We start from the raw sequence: 9,550 nt of genomic DNA, 5'->3' as shown, positions 1-9,550 counted from the left end.
TCCCGTCGGGGTATACGCTAATGCAGATTTTGTGTAATCACAAAATCCACGACCACACAAAATTCAAGGAATTTCCACTCTGCACATTCAAGGAATATCCGATCTCCCGATCTCCGTGTCGGAGCGGAAGCGTCTTGGCCTTTCATCCGGAGGTCCCGGGTTTGAATCCCGGTCAGGCATAGCGTTTTTCATGTGCTACAAAATTTCCATTTTCATAATTCCACGCACAATAATCGAGCTTATGTGTTGAATTAGTTCATAAAAAAAGCTTCCTGAAGGCAATTAAGTTTTCCTGCGTAAGTTGTAAGAAGTTAAACGCTCTTTTTTTATCTTGCTATCGTTATCCTGATATTTTCATTTCATCATAGCGCTACATAATTCATTTAAATATTAGATGTATTCGAAACGGATAGAAAATATATTTAACGTTTCCCTTATTGATGAATCTAGGCGTTTTCGGGATAGCTATCTGATCCGAGTTATTGACCTAGTCTTTGCATAGGACGCACGATCATTTGGTTGTACGACTCGACAAAAGCACGTTATTAAAAATAGTGGGAAACGGATGCTTCCTTGAAATTGGTTTAAGACATTTCAGTCAAAGGACAGAGAGAAAGCTGTACTGAAAATAGATAAATCTGTTGACAAAGTCTCTCCATTTCTTTAGTTAAAAAATTACTTGAACCATTATTTAACAGATTAAGGAAAATTTTTGAAAAAATCTTCGACCAGGCAACCTATATTATTCAAATATTATAAACAGCTTACAGAGATTATACTAAATTCACCGACGGTTATATCGGTTTGAAGAGGTTTCGATTTACGTCTTGTAAGTAACCGGTTCTCCAATTACGGCTAGTAAATAAATGTTTCATGTCGAAACTTTAATCCTCTTCTAAAGGAGTAAGTATACCTACAGTTTTTAAAATTGTATCGAAATCAATGCGTTAACATGGGAGATACATCGATGAGGCTAGTGATTGTCCCACCTCTTGCACGTACAACCGATTACTTCATGTCCTTTAAAAGTAAAATCATATTCGAAAACAAAACATCTCTTGCCATCATAAGCACATCGGGTTGTGTTAATATATTAATATTCTTTGTTCAGAGATATTTGAGAAACACCATTGATTTTTCATTACTTACTTCAGCGATTCATAATTTAAAAAAATTTTGATTTTCATTTAGTTCTATCCGTTCTTTTATTCATAATTTTTCACTCATCTCTCGACGAATCAATTAACTAAACCCAACAATTCGTTTTCCTGATCGGTGACTATTAATGGAGTGGTCTTAAATGCGTCTTCCGAAGCGGTTCCTGCTGAATAGATGTATCCTTCTGCTAGAATAAAATTTAGATCTTTCCTCGTTGAGGACGGCCAGTCTGTAACAATAAAACGAGAATTCTATTTTTAAATGGAGATAATAACAATAAACATATTATTATTATTAATTAAATAAGTGAGTTAAACTTTTCAGATTTAGGCAATGTTATACAAGGAACTATAAACAGATCGCCTACGAATAGATTTTATACATTTAAAATCAAGGTTAAGTCTTGCGCTTAAAAAACTGAATGTTTAATTTTTGCAAAAATATTATAACATATTTAATTTTCTATAATAAATCCAAAGAAAATGAATTTTTATTATATGCTATTTTGTATTATATTACTCGTGTATCGTACGTGTAAGTAACGAGTAATGTATTATTATATACGACATTTTATATCGTACACCGTCTACTTAAAAAAAATGAAAAGTATCCATTTAAATAATTTAAAAAATGCTATGTAATAACTTAATATTTGTATTTAATTTTTTTTTATTATACTAATTTGACTTTAGAAAATACCACGTGAATGTCAATTTATTATTTTATGTATAATTATAATAATATAAAAAGAATTTTATTTATTTATTTTTACAGTGAAACGTTAGTTTTCAATGTAAGCCGTTAATTTTGAACTTTATTAATCATTTATTAACGTTAATCTACTATTTAACGTCTGTGAAACATCCAGTTCGATAATAATTTTACGATATAAAATAAATAATTCGACAATCAATTATTTTTATTCTTATTATTTTAATATTAATATATTTTTAATTAATATAATTATTTTATTTATTAAATAAGTAAAAATAAAAATATAAAATTTTCAAATGTATATGAATATTATAAAAGAAACGGAATTATTCGTAAGCGTATAAATAAATAAAAGAAGTCTTCGAAGAATTCTTTATACTCGTACAAAGAACATCCTCACCTTGAACTTTTCTGAATGTGACAGAAAGAAAAAAAAAGAAAGAACTTATTTTGTCATACAAATTCCTAATACACAAAAACGCTTGCAAAACACTTCTCTTGTCGCATAATTTTTTATTAAAAAATAAAACAAAAAAAGTTGTTAACATTTAAATATGTTTCACGCTTGATTCTTTTTATCGTTAAAATATTGAACTACGCTTATAGAAAATGATAATAATAATTATTCCTTATTTTATAATTTATTTAAACGTTAAACAAAATTACGAAAAAAAAGGAAATATTCCTACAGCACAAATTAAAATTACTTCATTCTCTAAACTGTTGCTGAATTTCTGACGTTATTTAATTCAATAAATTTTAATCCAAGAAAATAAACACGACTATTTATCTAAAAGTTGTATCTTTAATATATTTTTAATAGAAGCCAATATTCATAACACCTTACAGCGGAGTCGTGCATTTTAAAAACTTACAAGAATTATTTTTTTATCGACTTAAAATTCCCTTTCGATTTTAAATATTTTCCGTAGAAAATTGAAATATTTATTTGATAAATTATAGCTATTATTTCGGTTAAGATACATCGTTTACGAATTCACCTAAATTGAAATTTAAATATCATAGCGAAGATAAAAGTATATGTAACAATATAGATGAAGATCTACAAATTACATTAGATCTAAAGGAAGAATTATTTTTATGATGTAAAGAAAAGAAAATTACATACAAGAGAAATAGTTTTCGCTAATTTATATAATAATTGTAAAAATATCATCGTAAATAATGACAAATTGGTAATAAGGAATGGTAATTACGCGGAAAAAAGATGATAAATATCCAACCGTAAGTCTTTTAATCTGCTAACGTACAATTAAAAAATCCATCAATAGGTTGTTAGAGAGTCAATCATAATATTTAAAAGTATTCAGATGAATATAAACACAATGAATAAGGGACCGTGAAAACGCAGATACACGAATACCAGTCGGTAAGACTTAGGATTATTTACTCTACCCTTTAAATTTTATAAAGGGAAAATAATAATACAAACTTAAATTGAGTTCTAAAAAATCAACTTCAAAAAAGATTTTCAATTATAATATGGTCATTAAAAAAATGATACGGTCATTAATTACTACTAATTAACCCACACGTAAAAGTATCTTTAAAATACATTTTGGATATTTTTTTAACATATCAATAAAAATTTAAAACGAGGGTCGTCTCCGTACAACAAAATCTTAAACATTACCCGATTACGAAAAATATAAACGTTTCAAGGTGAATTAAACTTAAAATTGTTCTTGAATAAAACAGTCGTTTTTAAAAGCTTTACAAAACAAGCGATTAAGCGGTCATTAAATTAAAGATATTCCTAAGATGGAAAAAACAATAAATTTAAAAAAAAATTTAATGGAAAGATTAGTATTTCTTGAGTATTTCATACTGAAACATTCTTTTGTATTAAATATAAACGTTTCCATATTATTAACGCATTAAAATCCTTTAAAACAAGGTGATTACGTAATTATTTTAACCGTCCTGAAAAGTTTGAGGTCATTATATATAATGAGCACAGGCGAAACGAGCTTTCAGTCAGAAATATAATTTGTTTACATCAAAATATAATTTAAATGTCAGGAAAAAATTTTTGAAATTATATGTTTGGAGCGTCGCTTTATATGGAAGTGAAACTTGGACGATCGAAGTACCCGAGAAGAAAAGATTAGAAGCTTTTGAAATGCATTACTATAGGAGAATGTTAAAAATCAGATGGGTGGATGAAGTGATAAATAAAGAGAGGTGTTGCGGCAAATCGATGAAGAAAGAAGGATCGATGAAGAAAGAAGGAAAGAAGGATAATCCTGGAATAGTTGCTTTAATATTGGAAGGACAGGTAGAAGGAAAAAATTGTGCAGGCAGGCAACGTTTGGAATATGTAAAACAAATTGTTGGGGATGTAGAATGTAGGGGGTATACCTAAATGAAACGACTAGCACTAGATAGCGAATCTTGGAGAGCTGCATCAAACCAGTCGAATGACTGAAGCCAAAAACATATAATAAAAACAAGTAACTAACATTTACATCCTTTGTTGTTAAATCAAATACAAATGGACCATGATTAGAGCTCTGAGGACCTCTTGGCTAGACAAGAAATACCAAGATTTAAATATAAGTAAAAAAAAAAAAATCAACTCAAAGTTAGTGAATTATTACTAATTAAGTAATAAAATAAAAAAAACTACCTTGAAGTATTTAATTTAAGAGAGAGAGAAAAATAAAAAGTAATTTAATTTACATAAACCGGAACTTAGTTTAAGGTACTTTACGAGGAAGCAAAATAAGTGAGTAGAATCTCTTTTAGATCTATATTATATTTATTATTATTTGTTTACAATCATGTTGTCAAACCCCAAACTTCTCCAATTTGAAGTACATCTGATAAATTGTTTTAAAAGTGGATTACAAAAGTAAAAAACTATTTTTAAATAATTAGCAAATATAATAAATCCAGTAGATAAAAAAATACGAGAAAAATTCAGTATACATAGCCACAGTAATAACAAAAATCTGATGTGAACACCAAATGACTTCGTTGTACGCCTATTGAATTGCATACGCACATTGTTTTTACAATCAGAGGATAATAATTATTAATAAATCATTATAATTAAATTAAAAAGAAGTTTAAAAAAAGGAAGTGAAGTCGGATTCGAGCCGATGAGCCTTCCCCTTGTAAGATCCAAATATATCATTAATTAAAATTTTATTTGACTATAACTCTGGAACCGATGAAAATAAATACCAGTTATGATATATCGTTGAAAAGTTCTTAATGAGGGCTGATTACTGCAGTTAAGAAAAAAGTCCAAAATCCAAATTTGTGTGTATTTTGGGCTTTTTGGACACTTTTGGTCCAGCCGATTGCAATCAAAAGGGAGGTACACAACTAGATGTTACAAAAGTGCTAAATCCGTAATTTCAACGTTCTTCGAAATCGTAGAACGTTGAAAGAGTTATGAGTTATATAAGTTTTCTAGTTATGCGAATTATATACGTACATACATACATACACACTTGCGTATAGACGCCACGCTGAAACTAGTGAAAATGGATTCAGGAATGGACAAAATGGATACTTCCGTTGAAATATGAAAACCGAAATTTTTCGCGATCACCTTACTTCCTTTACTTCGTACAAGAAAGTAAAAATATTATTCAAGTAGTGCCGACTATATTTGAAAAATTAATTTTTAAATTTAACATTAAGAAATATGAAAAAACAAATTATTTTGAAAAATGTATATTAATGTTTTTAAAAAAATGTACAAAAATAAATACAAAATTATAATAAATATAATAAATTTTTATTAAATATTCACCTTTGGCTATCAAATCAAATTTTCTATCTGTAGATGGGAAGTTAATAAAATTGCCAAATTCCATGACGGAGTAACGCCTAACCCTTTCGTTCAGAAGGTCCTGGCTTCCAATTCCGAATTACGTGGTAAATGATCAACCAAAAATAATTTTACAGTAATTGTTTTATTTCGCCTATTATCTTTTTTTATAAGAGAAATGAATCTCGTAGGTGTGAAAATGACCACTCTGGCTTGGATTCGAATTCTGAACTGTTTGGATGAAAGGCTGAAACGCTACTTATCCGCCAAACAGCTCAGTCGGAGGAAAGTGTAACATGATTTTTTTTTTTTTTGTAACTTCAAGAGATTGTTAAGTTTGAACACATAAAATATTTTTAATGACCGTTTTCAAGAAAATAGCTAAGGCAAATCGGTAATGTGAAACTTCGTGTCGGTTACCTAATCAAGAATCCTCCTGCTATTAGGGTATCGATGAAAGATCATTAATTTAATTGGATTCTTACATTCGAATCCAAAACCTTCGAATGAGACAGATTGACTACAAACTACCATTTTGACTACTGGTTGGCAACGATCTCTGATTTTAGCCTTGAACCCATTCCTTCGTTTAGTGGATTTCAAAGCGGATCAAATTTAGGAACTTGTAGAACGTTATGCCCTTAATATTTGCGTGGCTCGGTGGAGAGAGCTGAATTTTTTGGACCTTTATACCCGATGACTCTGTTTGTCCCGTGGCTGTTCAAAATGGCTAAGCTGGGGCTAAGGTGTTTATCGACTAAGACCGGATTTCATAAGCAATGTATTAACTACCTTTATAAGTATATTTTTATAAATTTACGTATTAAATCGTAACTATTTTTAAATGATAGTTTTACGTACATGCAAATATTAGCTTTCGCTTTGGCTTATGCTCGTTGTCCTCTTAGGGAATGCAATAAGTTTTACTATTATATGGACATAGACATATGACCTTAGAAACGTCTTTTATTGAATAAATTTTTTTTATAGCAAACACGTTTAATTTATACAGCATCATCATCAATTATTTATATGCAAATAAATTTAAAAACTTCTACCGTAGTTTTGCGCAAGAAGTCAGACTTTTTTTTATTTTATTTTGTTTAAGAAAGTACCAAGTCATTTTAATCTAAATTTTTACAAAAAATGAAAAAAACTAAAAGTGGATAATTTTTTGTTTTGTTTTTTCGTACGATGGTACGGTACTACTTTCGGTCGCATAGTGGGAGTGGAGGGGAATCCTTCAGGTATGAAGAGTGCGAAAAAACCATTTACTTAAAATTGGGTATATATATATATATATATATACCCAATTTTAATTATATACAGACCTATATATAAAATTTTGTGGCTGAAAAATCTCCCAAACTACATCAGCAATCTCATTGAAATTTCGTTATGATATAGTAGTGTATTTGAAGTTGTGCTTGTGAAAATTTGATGAAGATTAGTAGAATCGTTCTTGAGTTACACTCAATTTAATGTCGTAAAAAGTTGAGGTTATGTTGACCGTGTAGTGGTGTATTTTTTATACGCGCTTATGCAGCGAGTCATAATGTTAAGAGAGTTGAAACTTGTTCTTTTTTTTAATTTTTTATTGTAGTGCTTTTTTTAAGGCGCAGAAATCAGGGCGAAATCTTTCGCCAGCCGACACTCGCTAACAAAGGGTATCCTAACCTATGTTTACATGAACTTTCTTCTTTATTTTCACCAGTGGAACATGTCTTGAATACTTGTTAGCTTCTTCGTGAATAACTCTGTATATAAAGATAATAAACTACAAAATATTTTTATTTTTTTACAATTAACTCTAGTTTAATAATATATACTAAAAAAAGACACAACATTTCACCGGTTCAAATTACTGACTGAAAAGAAGTTTAATTATCTCCTTTTCGATGACATCGTATTTTGTGTACGCATTTTCTAAGCTTCCAAAGCGCTGAAAAGTTCTCAATATTCTAAATTAAAAAAACTAATCTTGAAATTCGTTGTATAATTGAGAGTAATTTATTATTTTTCGTTATTTTAATATCAGACACGGTAGTTTTCATCATCTTCAGCTTCAACATTTCTACCGGTTTTTATCTTCTCTTCTTCCCTACGATTTACTTCACCAACAGTATCTTTAAATACCGGTTCGTATGATCTTACTCCGTAAATAACAATGAAAATTATATGGTACAAGTCGGTTCCAATTTTCATATTTATTCACGTGTTATATTCCTTCAAACATTTCAATGTATTTTCCTAAACATTTTGGAGCCGACTTCTTTCGTCACATATACAATCATTTTTGTAACGGTTATACTCTGGTTTCGTGATTAATACACCTCCAATCTTTTAAATAGCCGTTGAAGTCGATCATCCATTTTAAAAAACCGCGATGCAACCATAAATAATTGTTAATTACGCTTTAAATTCCATTACATTTATATTTTAATTCGAAATAAAAAACTATTACAAGTTGAAATTTACAATTTTTATCATATATGTAACGCCAACTGGTAATTTTTGAGAAAGTAAAACATTCAAGTCAACAAATTAATTAAACTGTCGTTAAAAAAAATTAATTTCACACTATTTGATAAGGAGAAGTACGAGACATACTTTTTAGATTAACGGAAATTTTGAATTACAAATGTTTAAATTACCGATTTTGGTTTAATTATGAGATAATACCGTTATTAACAACACGTAAGTATATTGTAAATTATTAAAATAATTTAAATTAAAAAAAATTAACGACTATTTAATGATTTTTTTTTTTTTTTTTTTTTGGTTGCAAGCAGCAAAATAATAGAAAGATTATTATGTTAGGTAACCAGACTACATATTTACAGCTATTCACCTGGCGGTTTAGATATACTTGCACGTAATTGCAATGATATATGTGCTTTTTATGTATAATTTACTTACTTTGTTATCGATAGGGAAAATATTAAAAGAGATAAAACGACTTATTTATAACCGATATAAACGTAATGTAACTTACAGTTTTACTAAACGTTTTTTTTTAATACTATTAAAGCAAAGCTTTCTTTTTAATTCAATTACAACTCATCATAAAAACAAATATTTAATAATTAAATTAGTTCAATAATAATAATAGTAATAAACAAAAGCAAAATAAACAATGCTACAAAAAAATAATTTTTGAAAAAATTATTTACAGTAAATCCGCTAAATATGAAAATGAATGACAGAGAAACTGTAGGATGACATAGAGAAAGAAATATAAAAACAGACAATAAAAGAATATAACGAGCATAATTTTATATTTTTAAATTTCATATGGCTAAGTAAAATAGAAGAATAGTGTAAACAGACTACATTAATTTCACTAGTCTATAACAAAAAAAAAAAAAATCTAATTATAATTTCAGTTGTTTTACCTACTATCTTTGACAGGTCGTTATACGCATGGTATATTTCCCGATGTTAGAGAGTTGCGAGCGATTAGCTGGGTATCCCCCAATCGGCATACCACTCAGTTCCTCTCAGGACACGGTGCATTTAGGGATAAATTGGCAAAGTTTAGGTTGGTTGATTCCGGCTTCTGTCCGGACTGTAGGGTCGATGACACCGCGGACCATGTCCTTTACATATGTCCCCGGTACGAAGCTGAACGTACCAGAGTTACTAGGGAACTCGAGAGAATAAACTATTTTGGATCTACGAGTCAACTGGAGGACTCGTAGAGAATGGACAATAGTTGCTGGCTTCCTTCGCTTCCTCGCCCTGAGCAGGGCTGCCGAAGGGATCTAGTAGGTGATAGGAACCTGGGTGGCTAGGGACCGCCTGGGCAGTCGACTGGCCGAAGGTAGGCGCTTAAGGCAGCGTGCCTCGGTTAGATGTATTGGTGGCATGTAT

General features: G+C 29.6%; 1 long non-coding RNA gene across 1 annotated transcript in view; it reads right to left on the bottom strand.

Moving 5' to 3' along the window:
• Nucleotides 1-960: 960 nt before the first annotated feature.
• Nucleotides 961-9,550, bottom strand: part of LOC142322465 (uncharacterized) — an 83,234-nt gene continuing 74,644 nt past the window's right edge. Inside the window, exon 5 of the long non-coding RNA XR_012755878.1 lies at nucleotides 961-1,387. This is a non-coding gene — a long non-coding RNA (uncharacterized LOC142322465). The remainder of the gene's footprint in view (nucleotides 1,388-9,550) is intronic.

This window comes from Lycorma delicatula, chromosome 3, assembly GCF_047948215.1.
Source record: "Lycorma delicatula isolate Av1 chromosome 3, ASM4794821v1, whole genome shotgun sequence".
Taxonomy (NCBI): domain Eukaryota; kingdom Metazoa; phylum Arthropoda; class Insecta; order Hemiptera; family Fulgoridae; genus Lycorma; species Lycorma delicatula.
The sequence above is the reverse complement of the archived record's forward strand: the minus strand, read 5'-3'. Positions and strand labels throughout refer to the sequence as shown.